Below are 14,094 nucleotides of genomic sequence, written 5' to 3' on the forward strand. Positions count from 1 at the left end.
GTAATATGCACAATGACCACATAGTACCTTTGTTACAGTGTATAATATTTGGGAACTGATGGAGATATAAATAAGTAGAAGCAAAGAAATAATATGCACAGTTGCTCATTGCAACTTAGGAGGCAGGTCCTATTATTACTCTTATTTTGCAGATGAGGAAACTGAGGTAGACAGAGGTTAAATGACTTGCCCAGGTAGTAAATAGCTAAGCTTGGTTTGAACTCAGGTCTTCCTGACTCAAGGCCCTGAACTCCAATCTGCATAAGAGGAAAGACTTGAACCCAGTTTTTCCTGACTTTAAATGCAACTCTCTATCTACTCTAACAATAGCTATCCTTTATATAGGGTTTAAAGGTTGAGAAGCACTTTACACATGCTATCTCATTTAATCCTCAAAATAACCCTGGAATATAGATGGAATAATAATAATATATTATTATTACCATTTTACTGATAAGGGAATTAATATTGAAAGAGGTTAAGTGACTTACCCAGGATTACATAACTAGGAGGTATCTGAAGCAGTACTGGCACTCAGGTCTTTCTGACTCCAGGTCCAGCACCAACCATTTTGCTACCTATATATCATGCTGCCCCTAGCCTAAGATTAGCCTCTCTCTCTCTGTCTCTCTCTCTGTCTCTGTCTCTATCTCTCTCCCTTCCCCTTTCCCCTCTCTCCCTCCTTCCTTCTCTCTCCCTCTATTTCTTTTAAGAAATCACTTTTGTTGCCTAGTTCCGAAAGCATTCATATATTTTTGCTGTGTTACAAAGTCTGATTGTGATGTGGAAATTATCTATCTAGCAGTCCAGAGCAGTTTGAATGCTTTTGCCTTTTTTATGGTATTTAATTGGCATTTGTTATATTTTACCATTATTTTTTATTATGTATTATGTAATAATTTAGTATGTTATATTAATATAATTATATGTTATTATAATATTATTTATGGTATTTAGCTGGCATTTCTTATAGCTTTCTTTAATGATTAATTTGAGTAATATGAACTGAAAGTTATTATTTTTTTCTAAATAAGAAAAAGTGCTCAACCTAACCACAAATAGTAATATGCTGGTCTACAAAGATCTGTAGATAGACTTTGGGCAAGTCGTAGTATACTTATTGCCTTCTGAAAAGGGAGGTCAAAAGTTTTATTAACTTAAAAAAGATGGAATCACTCTTGTTATATATTAGTACAAAATTTCTGCCAGAGTAAGAGTCAAGGCAGTTGAACTGATAATGAGAAATGCATTCATATCAGAGAACAAAAAGTTGAATAAAAAAACACTAAAGGTCTGCATCATCTCTATTTTTCTTAGAATATAATTTATTTTCCAATGGAAAAAGAACAGTGACTGACAGTAACATAGGTTCCAATTTAGTGTGTATCTTTACAACATTCTGTCTTAGTGATTGAATGAGGAGAAATGTTTCATTATATTGTCAACATTTGTTAGGACATTAAAATTCCCCAAGAAATACCCTCCACTGTCTTGATTCTGTATGGGAAACCTATATAGAAGTACTCCTTCACTTCAGTTTTCCAAATTCCTCACTCCAACTCCTCTATACATAAGGGCTCTTCCATCATAGGTTTCAGCCTCCATTCCGGCCCAAATGAATCCTTGCATACCTCTTTGAAGTCAAAGGCTTTTAACCCAAGAAGCTCCTGCCCTTGGTTCTGTCCTTTGGGGCCAAGCAAGACAACAAGTTACTTTTTTTTTTCCCACATGATACCACTTTGAATACTTGAGGACATCTATTTGAATACTAGCTAGCGTTTGGACAATGCTTTAAGGTTTGCAAAGCTCTTTATATATTATCTCATTTGATCCTCACAATAACCCTGTGAGGTAGGTGCTTTTATTTTTCCCAGTTTTATAGATGAAGACACTGGAGCTGAGAGAGGCTAAGTGACGTCCAAGCTTTCAAAACTACTAAGCGTCTAAGACAAGATTTGAACTCAGGTCTTCCCTAGTAATTCTTCTCCAGGCTAAACATCACCATTTCCTCCCACTGATCCTCATATGGCACCATCTTAAAGCCAATTCATCATTCAAATCTGCATGCCTTTTAATATCAAAGCCAGTTGGCTCCTAGGTATGCTTTGATGTGCTGAACTCTGAGTTCTATAAGTTGTAGGACAGTAGATGGTGAATACTGTAGGCTGACCTAAGGAAGGACATAGTGATGTTGGTGCTCCTGTTTAAAGGATGGAAAATGAGGCCAGTCATATCCAGTCAATAAATGCTTATTAAATGCCTACAATGTTCCAGGCACAGTGCGAAGCACTAGAGAGACAAAAACAGGGAAAAGATAGCTCCTCTTCCTAAGGAGCTCAAAATCTATTGAAAAATTCCTAAATCGTAAAAGCATATGGGGTAACTAGGTGGTGCAGTGGATAGAGTGCCAGGCCTGGAGTTAGGAAGACTCATTTTCCTGAGTTCAAATCAGGCTCCGGACACTCATTAGCTGTATGAACCTGTGTAAGTCAGTTAACTCTGTTTCAGTTTCCTCATCTGTAAAATGAGCTGAAGAAGGAAATGACAAACCAGGCCAGTATCTTTGCCAAGAAAACCCCAAATGGGGTCATGGAAAGTTGGACACAACTGAAATGACTGAGCAGCAACAACAGAGACAAATATTGACTTTCCTGGCTGCCATATTAAACTGTTGACTCATTTTGTGTTTATAGTTTACTAAAATTCCCAGATCTTTTTCACTTGAACTGCTGTTCAGCTGCAACTTTCCCCCATCTTATGTTTATGAAGTTTCCTATTGCCTCCAAGATAAACAATGAACTCCTTTGTTTAGCATTTAAAGTCCTATTACACCTGGTCCCAAACTATCTTTCTGACTTCATTGAACATTACTTCCCTTTGTGATTTGTGTGTCTGTGATCCAGCCAAACACATTTTCTCTCTGTTTCCTCTTCTGACATTCCACCTCCCATCCCTATACCTTTGCACTTCCTGTCCCTCTTGTCTGGAATGCATTCCATCCTCAGTTCTGCCACATAGAGTTCTTCTCTTTAAGAGACAGCTCAGGCTCCATCTTCCTAATGAAGCTCTTCCTGATCCTCCTAATCTCTATTGCCCACCCCAAACTAGCTAGTACTGAACCACTTTGTATATTTTGAAGTTATTAGTTCTATATTTATGTTGTATATATTTATACACATAATTGTTGTGTTCTGAATTAGAACAAAAGGTAGGAGAGAGTATTTCATTCTTTCTGCTTGTATTTGCAAAGTTCCTAACTCATAGTAGTCACTTAATTATTGATTGATATATTAAAATGTAAGACTTTATGTTTATTAAATTAAATTTCATCTTGATTAATTCTGCCTAGTCTTCTAGCTCTGTCAAGATCTTGGATTCTGATTCTTCCTTCCAAACTTTTAGCTTCCTTCCTCATTTTGTGTCATCTTCAAATCTAATTAGCATGCTATCTACTTTTTAAATCCAAATAATTGATAAAAATATTCAATAGCTAAAGGCCAAATGCAGATTCTATTTTTTTTTTAGGCAATTGGGGTTAAGTGACTTGCCCAGGGTCACACAGTTAGTAAGTGTCAAGTGTTTAGTCTGAGGCTGGATTTGAACTCAGGTCCTCCCAACTTCAGGGTCAGTGCTCTATCCACTGTGCCATCTAGCTGCCCCAATTTGGAGGTTTTTTTGTTTGTTTGTTTTTGCTTTTGTTGATGAGGCAATCAGGGTTAAGTGACTTGCCCAGGGTCACACAGCTAGTAAGTGTCAAGTGTGTAAGGCCACATTTGAACTCAGGTCCTCCTGACTCCAAGGCTGAAGCTTTCTCCACTGTGGCATCTAGCTGCCCCATGTGCCATCTAGTGGCCCCAAATGCAGATTCTATTTGAAACCTTCTAATTGGACCTTGAACCATTAATGACTCTTCTTTGAATCTAGCCATTCAATCAGGTCTAAAGCCACCTAATTATATTTGAGGTCAAATCTCTCTCTTCCTCCCCACCCACTATGCATGCATGTGTATGTATATATAAATAGAGCTATATACTTAGAGCTATCTTTCTTGCTGTCTCTGTCTATCTATATGTCTATATCTTTGTATACAGAGGCATCTATCTCTCTATCTATTTAAACACTAAAAAAACTCAAAACAAACCCAGACATCATGGAAACTGGTCCTGCACTTCCTAGCAAATAGAGGGAGAAGGAATGGAAGCAGTGTCAGATTTTGCATTCTTGGTCTCAAAGATCGCTGTAGACAGCTTTCTTCATATTCCAGTGAATGCTGACAATTTGGTCTTTAGTTCCTCTTTGTCTTTGAAAACCAGCCTGCACTTCTGGTAATTCTTGGTTCAAACATTATTGAAGTCTGGCTTGCAGAATCTTAAGCATAACCTTTCTGGAATGTTAAATAAGTGCAATTGTTCAGTAATTTTTGAATGTTCTTTGGTATTGCCGCTCTTTAGGATTGATATGTAAACTGAACTTTTCCAATCCAGTGGCCACTACTAACTAAGTTTTCCAAATTTGCTGGTATGTTGAGTGCAGCACTTTAATAGTATCATCTTATTAGATTATTATTGTTAAATAATATTAAAAATAGAGAAGTTGCAATCTGTACTAAAGAGATTCAATAGCATGAGATTTGTACATTGAAGTAATTTTTCTACTCACTAGTTTCTTTTCTACTTACTTGTTGCTTAGGAGAGTATTGGTCAGGGGAAGTGTCAAAATTGTGAAATAGGAGAAGTTTGCTTTGGTGTTCCCCTTTTCTACACCCTTTCTTTCACTTTGTATTCCTTTCTCCTTTCTGTAACCGTGGCCCTCCTGGTGTCTAGGGGCCTACAGCCTCTCTTCTCAATTGAAACCTGCTGTCAAAAAAGGCCTTGACACCTCAGTGACACTAACATCTCTCTCCATATACTGTACATTTTTTGATGGGACTTATCATTTCATTGATAAAGAGAACTTCCAGCAGGGAAACTCCCTCTACAAATGCAGGTCAGTTCCTCCTCTACAACTTAGCATTTTAAAGAGTTGCCTGGTGCAAATTATCACAAATACTTTTTCATTAACAATAGTAATACGTCTACTAAAATAACTACCATACAAGGTAAGAAATGGCAGGGAAATAGGAGAAACCATAAAAGGAGATGTGGGATTTGAGGAAGGAGCTTCAGAATAGAAGATTTCTATTAAGAGGACCAATGTGTTCTCTCTCCCAGGGATCCCTGTTTGGATATAGAATGAAAGATTTGTCTGCTGTGGAAGGAATTTAGTGCATCAAGAGAGGAGATTGTGAAAGTTTTTAATGGAGAAAGGTGCTTCTGTGTGCCTCTGAAATTACATGACTTTCCTAACCAACCACTTTGCCCACAGTATTTGCAAGGTAAGTCCCAGATTTGTTAGGAATTTCCCACCCTGTTTTCTCTTTATTTATTCTGATGCTGAGGTTTCTTTCTTCCCAGAGATACAAATGCATGTTTTCGGGTCATCTACAGAAAAAAACTGAGTGCTGGGGTTACTCAAGAGCAGGTTCCTTTAAAAGAACATTTCTCAACTTTCTTCTACACTTTCTAGGTTTGCTGTGCCCCATTTGGGATGAGGCTTCTATGGCCATTAATGAAAATTGTGTTGGGGGCTGGAAGTTGGGGATAAGTAGGGTCACCATGCTGATGGTCAGAATAGAGCACAAAGGAAAACTTAGAAAGTGTTTTTCATGGTCCAGAGTGATGACCTCCCTTTTAAGGGGATAATGCAGGTCAAGTTCAATTATCCACAAAGCAGAAGTAGCTGGGGATTGTGTCTCAGACTTATGAATGTACTCATCACTATGTGCATGTAACCTCCATAGCTGCTGCTAGTGGAAAGGGAGAGAAATCCTTTTATCCCAATCCACATTTTTGAAAGAGAGGAGCAATGAAGGTGAACAGAAGTTGATTTTCCTTTTAAAGCCTACTAAAATGTCTAGCACTTCCTGCTTAGTCACCCAAGATCTTTGACATTGTCTCCAGGGTCGGTGACTATGGAGACCAATCAGAAGCCTCTAGTAGTACATGTCTTAAAGCAAGGGGCCTGGGCATACCAGAAGGGCCTAGGGTCCAGGTTCAACTCTATTTATGCTCCATTGGATGCTTTCAAAGGTTGCAGCCCAGCAGATCAGGGATGGCTTCCTTAATTACTCCCATCACAAAAGGAGTACATCTGACTTAAGAGAGAGACAGTGAGAGAGAATGAGAGAGGGGTGGGGAGCTAAAGGCAAAGAAAAGGGAAGAGAGAGGAAAGAAAAGCAAAGGAAGAAAGAGGAAAGGGCAGAAGAGAGGAAAGAGAAGGAAAAAGAGAAGAAAAGATCCATGAAGAGTCAGAGATTCAGTAAAGATGACTCAGGTCTCTGGCTTGAAAGGATGGAGAGAGGAATTTATTCTGCTGAGGAAAAAGAAATGGAAATTTCAGGGTACAGAGGTACGGGACTGGGTGGCAATGCACATAGGGAAAAAATCAGAGCTACAGGGAAACTTCAGCTGTTTTGGGCACACTGCCTAGCATTTCTTCTTTCAAACCATGCTGTCTGTGAAATGATGAAGAAAGGACCATTCTTTTAATTTCTGGAGGGGCTATATGTGACTGGGTATGTGGTATCTTTGTTGTATTGTAAATTAGAAGGACTTGGGAGGAATGGTTTTCTTAGGGGTGGGGAGAGAAGAGATATATCAGTCCCAACTCATTAAAATAGACGAAACTTTGCTGGTGTGGAAGATTTGTGGCAATTGAAGGTGCTTACTATGGAGGCATCAAATTTTGAAAGGGTAAAGGAACTTGGAGCTGGGCTGCAGTTGAGGCTAGGTCAGGATCAGGCTTTTGGCAAGGAAAGCATCAACACTGGAGAGAAAAGCTCCCAGAAAGACAATGCCATTTAGTGTTTGATCAGATTGTGCTCAGTGATGGTGAAATGTGGACTGGTGGCTAGGTGTTGCAGTGGCTAGAGTGCTAGGTCTGGAGTCAGAAAGACCCGAGTTCAACCTAGTTTCAGATACTTACTAGCTTGGGAAAGTCACTTAACCTCTAATTCGGTTTCTTAATCTGTAAAACTGGGATAATAATAACACCTACCTCCCAGGTTTGTTGTGAGAATCAAACAAAATAGTATTTATAAAGCACTTTATAAACCTTAATAGCACTACAAAAATGCTAGCTATTATTAATGGCTTACAAAAGCCATTTATGTCCCAACAAGGCTTAAATTTTAATTTCCCTATTAGTAATTGGTAAGTTAATGGATTCTATGCTAAACATTCTATGCTTCTATATTGTTAAACCTCTTTTATGTGTGAAAATAAACTATCTGTTCCATATCTGATTCATGTTCATATTCATATTTTTGCCTTTGCTAGGGAGAACCTATAGCCCATAACCTTTTAAAAAATGATTGGCAACTTTATAAGTAGCAACTTTTCCTGGATTATATGGGGTTGAGGTGAAGAGGTAGTGAATACAAGAAGTAAGGAATCTACTTCCCCTACTGAAAAGGCAGATTTCCCCAGTGATGAACTTTGGTCAAACTGAGATGGAAGGGAAAGTACAGAGACTGGCACAGGTCTCCTGATCCTGTGGCTTCAGGTGGGTGGTTGTGTAGCTATTGTCTGTGTCAGACTAGTACCTTCTCTTTTTTGGCCTTTCGGCCTGGTGGGGAGAGGGGATTTCCCTCTTTACTTCCTCTCCACAACAGAAATGCCTGACCTGACCCCTCTTTCTCTGTCTCCTTCAGTGGATCCTTCTCCAGATCATGCCCTCTAACCATAAATTTCCTTAAGAGTTCTGTCCTGGGTCGTCTTCTCTTCTCTCTCTATACTGTTTCACTTGGTGAGCTTATCAGCTTTCATGGATTTAATTACCATCTCTATGCTGTTAATTCTCAAATTTACCTTTGCTACCCCAATCTCTCTGCTGACCTTTAATTTCACACATCCAAATGCCTTTCAGACATTTCAAACTGAAAGTCCAGTAGACATCTCAAACTCAGTGTGTTCAAAATGGAACTCATTATCTTTCTCCTAAACCATTCCCCACTCCAACCTTCCTTATTGCTGTAGAAGGCTGGTGAAAGTGAGGCTGGTGACTTTGCACAGCCCTCCTTCACGCAAATAAAATTCAGTTGCAAGTCAAGTCATCATCTCCCTGATGTCATGGTCCTCTTTGAGAATGAAAGATAAACCACACACCTTACTGTAGAAGGCAGTGCTATGCTTCCAATCCCTCATGCTCCCAACTTAGAAGTCACACTGGATTCCTCACTATTTCTCATTCCCTCCACCCACATACAAGCTGTTGCCAAGTTTTGTTGATTTAACCTTTGCAATATCTCTAGAATAGTCCCTCTTCTCTCCTCCAATACTGCCACCATTCTGGTGCAGACTTTCATCACCTCATGCCTTGATTATTGGAATAGACTATTGATGTGTCTGCCTGCCTCAAGTCTCTCCCCACTGCAGTCCATTCTCCATTCAGTCCTTAGAGAGACTTTCCTAAAATGCATATTTGATCATGTCACCCCATCCCACCACTCAATAAATCCCAGTGGCTTTCTGTTGCCTCCAGGAGCAAATGCAAAAAGTTCTGTTAGACATTTAAAGCCCTTCATAACCTAGTTCCCTTTTACCTTTTCAGTCTTCTTACTCCTTACTCCCCAAAACATGCTCTTCCTTCCAGTGACACTGGCCTTTTGGCCGTTACATGAATAGGACAGTCCCTCTCTTGGCTCTAGGCATTCTCTCTGTCTTCCATGCCTGAAATATTTCTCCTTCTCTGCTCCAAGTACTGACCTCCTGGGCTTCCTTTAAATCCCACCTAAAACCCTACTTCTATACTTTCCACATTCCTGTTAATTCCCATGTTTCACCTTTCTTGATAATTTCCCATGTATTCTATCTATAGCTTGCTTTGTATATATTTGTGTTCATGTTGTCTTCTCCATTAGATTTTTTTTTTTTGGCTAGGCAATGGGGTTAAGTGACTTGCCCAGGGGCACACAGCTAGTAAGTGTCAAGTGTCTGAAGCCCTCCTGACTCCAGGGCTGGTGCTCTATCCACTGTGCCACCTAGCTGCCCCTCCATTAGATTTAAAATTCTCTGAGGGCGGGTACTGTCTTTTTTCTTTTTTAATATCCCTAGGCACTTAGCAGAGTGCCTGGTACATAGTAGGTGCTTAATAAATGTTTATTGAATTGAATTGAATTTGCTTGGCTAAGTGAGCCTGAAATCACCTGGAAACCCTACCTATCTTCTCCCTTTCTCTTTCATTTCCTGAGCTTAAATCAACCTCTAGAGAGGAGACATGAACATTTCTAGCCTAAGCGAATACCTTATTTGTTAGAAAGTTCTCAAGTTTCTGAATCCAGTGCTGGCTGTCCAGAAGATTTCCTCCTTCTTTAGAAGGAAGGTGAGCAACACCAGGATCATCCTATTGTTGAAGAACTAAAGTAAGCCATGTACTAGCTGGATGGGAAATCTGAACATTGTAGTTTACCCAAACAATGAGAGTCAAAAGTGAATGTGAAGTGTCTAAAAATCCTCAGAGCTGTCTTTGCTTTCTGGGGCAACAATAAGAACCGTAAAAGGCTTTTGCAGGTGGTTTATGTTTCCACTTTTGTTCATGTGTGCTTATAAGTCTTTTGCACCTGATGAAGTTCCTGTGGTGGAGGAAATAAGCAGCTATCCTATTACACACACACACACACACACACACACACACACACACACACACACACATGCACACACACATCTATCTATCTATCTATCTATCTATCTATCTATCTATCTATCTATCTATCTATACTAAGTACCTTTATTGGGGGTATTAATCACATTTTTTTTCTTTAAAATTTTTTTTTATTAATTTATTTTGATTTATCAACATTTACTTCCATAAACTTTTGAGTTTTAAATTTTTCTCCCCCTTCTTTCCCACCCCCAAGATGGCATGCATTCTGATATAAGCTATACATATACATTCCCATTAAACATATTTTCACATTAGTCATGATGTAAGGAAGAACTAGAACCAATAGGAAGAAACACCAGAAAGAGAAAACAAAACAAAACAAGAAAAAAAAAGAGGAAATAATATGCTTCGATCTGCATTCAAACTCCATAGTTCTTTCTTTGAGTGGATAGCATTTTCCATCATGAGACCTTTGGAGATGTCTTAGATCTTTGCATTGCTGAAAGGAGCCAAGTCTGTGAAAGTTAGTCATCATACATTGTGGCTGTTACTGTGCACAACATTCTCCTGGTTCTGCTTACTTCACTCAGCATCAGTCCATACAAGTCTTTCCAGGTTTTTCTGAAATCTGCCTGCTCATCATTTCTTATAACACAATAGCATTCCATTACATTCATAAACCACAACGGGTTCAGCTACTCCCCAGTTGTTGGGCATACCCTCAATTTCCAGTTCTTTACCATCACAAAAAGAGCTGCTCTAAATAACCACATTTTTTTCAAGGCCCTATACATGAGCCATACCTAGCTTTGTTTGAGCGATTTCCCTGTGGGATAGGGGCAGAACTGGAGGGAGAAATATGACCTCCCTCCTCAGAATCACAGAATCACAGAATTTACGAGTCAGGGGAGACTTTAATTGCCATTTAGTTCAACACATAAACAAAAGGAATCCCTCCCCTCTAACATATCTGACAAGGAATTATCTAGCTTCTATTTGAAGATCTGCAAAGAGGGTCACTTCAGGACTGAACCAAGGTCCATGTGAGTCCATAGAACAAATCTATTGTTGGGTGCTCCTGGGTTGAGGGTGCAGGAATGACTATAAATATCCCAGAAAGCTGAATTAGCTAATAGTGGTTGAGTAAAGGATATTTTAAGATGTAATGTACATATTTATACTATATTCTTATATACACATGTTGTCTACCCCATTAAAATTTAAGCTCCTTGAGGACAGGAAATGTTTCAATTTTCTCTTTATGTCCTTTGTGATTAATATGAAGGTGGGCAAGTAATTACTTAATAAATGGTTGTTGACTGATTGATTAAAGATATCTATGCATTTTAACTCCTTAATTCTACATTCTGTATCTTCGTTTTATTTCTTTTTCCTTAAGTGCTAATAAATTGCTTTTAAAAAACTCTATCTCTCCATCAGGTGTCATAAGGAGAACAAAGTGGGTAACCATGCTGAGCTTGGGTGAGGACTACTAGCAGTGATAGATGAACATACAGAAAAGGATTCTATGATGGAGAAGTTTGGGAGCCTCTAGTCAATAATTAATAGTGAAGTAACTTCACCATAAGGAAAAGTTTCCTAATAATTAGAGTTGTTCCAAAATGGAATGGAATGACTTAGGATACAGTAAGCTCTCCCTCATTGTAGATCTTCAAGAAGATGCTGGTTGGCCATTTTTCATCAATATTGTAGAAAACGTTCAGTGTTCTAATACACTGAATTAGGTGGCCTTTGAAGTCCTTTCCAACTCTGAGGTTTTGCAAGTAAAATGGAGAAAAGGAAAATAATGTCAAATAGAACTAGATTTTGCTGCTGTCTTCTCTGCTTGGGTTCTTTTTCTTCAGAGATATTCTAGAAAAATTTCTAGTGTGCATTCAGGCAGGATTAAGTCCGGGGTATTTTCCCCTTTTATCCACATTCATCTATTTGCTTGTACTTACAATAACTACCTTTAAAACACACACACATACACACACACACACACACATGCACATGTACACACGCACACAGCTATGCTTCACTTTATATAGTACATGTTCTCCCAAAACGTTAGGTTTAAGTAATTTTTTTTTCTGTGAACAAAATTAAATTTTAAATGTAATGGTAAACTTGCTATTTAAAGTAATTTTAGACTGGATTATTTTGTAAACTCAATAATTCTTTGGTAAAGGGAATAATAATAACTTCTATATTTTCATTCCCTTAAAGTGAGATACAACTACACACACACACACACACACACACACACACAAACACACACACACACGTTAGCCCCTAATCCAAATATAGCCTTCATGATAAAGGTCACTTCAGTTTAGTTCCATTGATTTCAATTCAACTTAACACCATTCTTTAAGTCAATTGGTTAAGGGAAGTGAAGAAAAATCCAGGAAGTTGAAATATGCTAAAGATACTTTTTTTTTAAATACAACAAAGTACCTTATTGCACTAGTTTGAAGGCACTTTAAAATCATGTACCAGTGAAGTGCTAACAGGAAAGTAAAAAAATCATTCCAGTGTTTGAGTTATTTCAAGATCTTAGGGATATTTCAGCCTTGGGATCTGAAAGCTTTCATTGCTCCCAAAATAGTACAACCCAGAGCAAAATATGAGTGCTGTAGTTCTTGTCTAACCTCTACAAGTTTTTGACATGGACTGAGTCTGAGCAAACCAACCTTGGATTTGTCCTTGGAGTTCCAATAGAACTCCAACTATTGGACTGCTGTTGGACTCAGCATTTATCAATCATCTGCAGTTTCAGTATGACAAAACTTTAGATTTTCCTTTGGTCTGGGATTTCTGCCCTAGTTATTCCATTTCAGGCTTCAGACTAGGCTGAAGAATGGAATTGAGACCCTGATCCACTCCTGGGGGGGTCAGTGCCCCATAGCTACTGCTTGCTTCTGTATTTCATCCTTGCTTAGTACATAGTCTAGGGCCTTTGCCATGCCTTGCCCTGGGTCACCACTCCTAAATACAGGTCCTTTCCTCAGTCCCATACAAAATCTGTGACCCAGCAATGGGTAGTAAGTCACAAAACAGCAAGTTGGCTCCTGTTCCTGGTCCTTGCACAAGATCAAGTTCCTTTCTCTGGGTCTGGACCCTCTTCTTGCCCTCATATACAGCCTTCGGCAGACCCTCCTTGAGTCCTCAGATCATATTCCTGGCTGCACTATATTTCCAGTGGCCACAAAGATATCTGTCTGTCTCACTATTCCAATCTGAGATAAAAGTAAAAAAAAAACACCACTCACTATGGTATTTTTTTCTTGGATTTCCTAGTCAGGACTTAGTTTGTTATGTTTTCTCAATTTTTGTAGAGTAAGTTATATAAGAGCTTAGCTCTACTACTTCCGACTACTCCATCATTTTGGCTGTTCTTTCCAACATTTAGCCAAAGAGTAAATTGAGGCCAGTCTAAAGTTATAAAGTAAAAGCACTAAAACCACCTGTCTGATATAATAAGTTTTAGGACTCTATCATTGAAATTTTGGATGTTGAAGAATGTCTTCTCAAGCCTTGTGATGCATAGGTACTATGCTAGCAATCTAGGGAGCTGCCATGAGATGGATAAGACTCCCTAATGAGGGTTGATGTTCTCTGTGGTATCTGACTTGAAAAGTACATTTGGCAAGATTTTAATTTCCACATTTATTTGCTTTTCCTTTAAAAATTATTAATATTTTTTGTTTTTATTTACATCACTTTAATTTACAAAGATATCCTTCTCCCAATGCAGTACTCAAATAAATCACCTCTTGTAAGAATAGATTAAAAAAAAAAGAAAAGAAGCAGTTCATTAAAACTAACCAACACGTTAAACAAGTCTGAAAGTATATGCTGTGCTCTACACCCATAGGCTCCCAGTTCTGGAAAGAAGGGAGAAGAATACATTTTCTCATCTCCTCTCTGGGACCAAGCTTGACCATTATACTTACATAGTTTTTAATATCAGTTTTTTTCTTTTTCATTTTTTCACACTTTTTGGGTATTTTATGAAAAACCATTATACAGAAGTGTTTTTTTTTTTTTGAGGCAGTTGGGGCTAAGTGACTTGCCCAGAGTCACACAACTAGTGAGTGTTATGTGCCTGAGACCAGATTTGAACTCCAAGGCCAGAGCTCAAAAGTATCCTTAAATGACATGAAAGCACATGAAATAAACAAGAATAACAAATCCAGGGAGTAGCATATGATGAAACAATAGTCTTTACATTTTTAATATTGTGTCTCCTTTTTTAACAACTTGAAACAAATGAGATTTGTTACAAAGAAGTTACAAAGCATTACATTATGTTTATACAGATTGCCACCTAAAAACCATACTAAAAGTAGGGAATTATTGTAATAAAGATCGAAATGATACCAAAGT

General features: G+C 38.4%; 1 long non-coding RNA gene across 1 annotated transcript in view; it reads left to right on the forward strand.

Moving 5' to 3' along the window:
- The first annotated feature begins 5,165 nt into the window (after positions 1–5,165).
- The window catches only part of LOC144454423 (uncharacterized), a 35,761-nt gene continuing 26,832 nt past the window's right edge, over positions 5,166–14,094 (forward strand). The window contains exon 1 of the long non-coding RNA XR_013482756.1: positions 5,166–5,374. This is a non-coding gene — a long non-coding RNA (uncharacterized LOC144454423). The remainder of the gene's footprint in view (positions 5,375–14,094) is intronic.

Source organism: Phascolarctos cinereus, unplaced genomic scaffold (assembly GCF_003287225.1).
Source record: "Phascolarctos cinereus isolate Bilbo 61053 unplaced genomic scaffold, phaCin_HiC Scaffold_726;HRSCAF=1367, whole genome shotgun sequence".
In the NCBI taxonomy this organism is placed as follows: Eukaryota; Metazoa; Chordata; class Mammalia; order Diprotodontia; family Phascolarctidae; genus Phascolarctos; species Phascolarctos cinereus.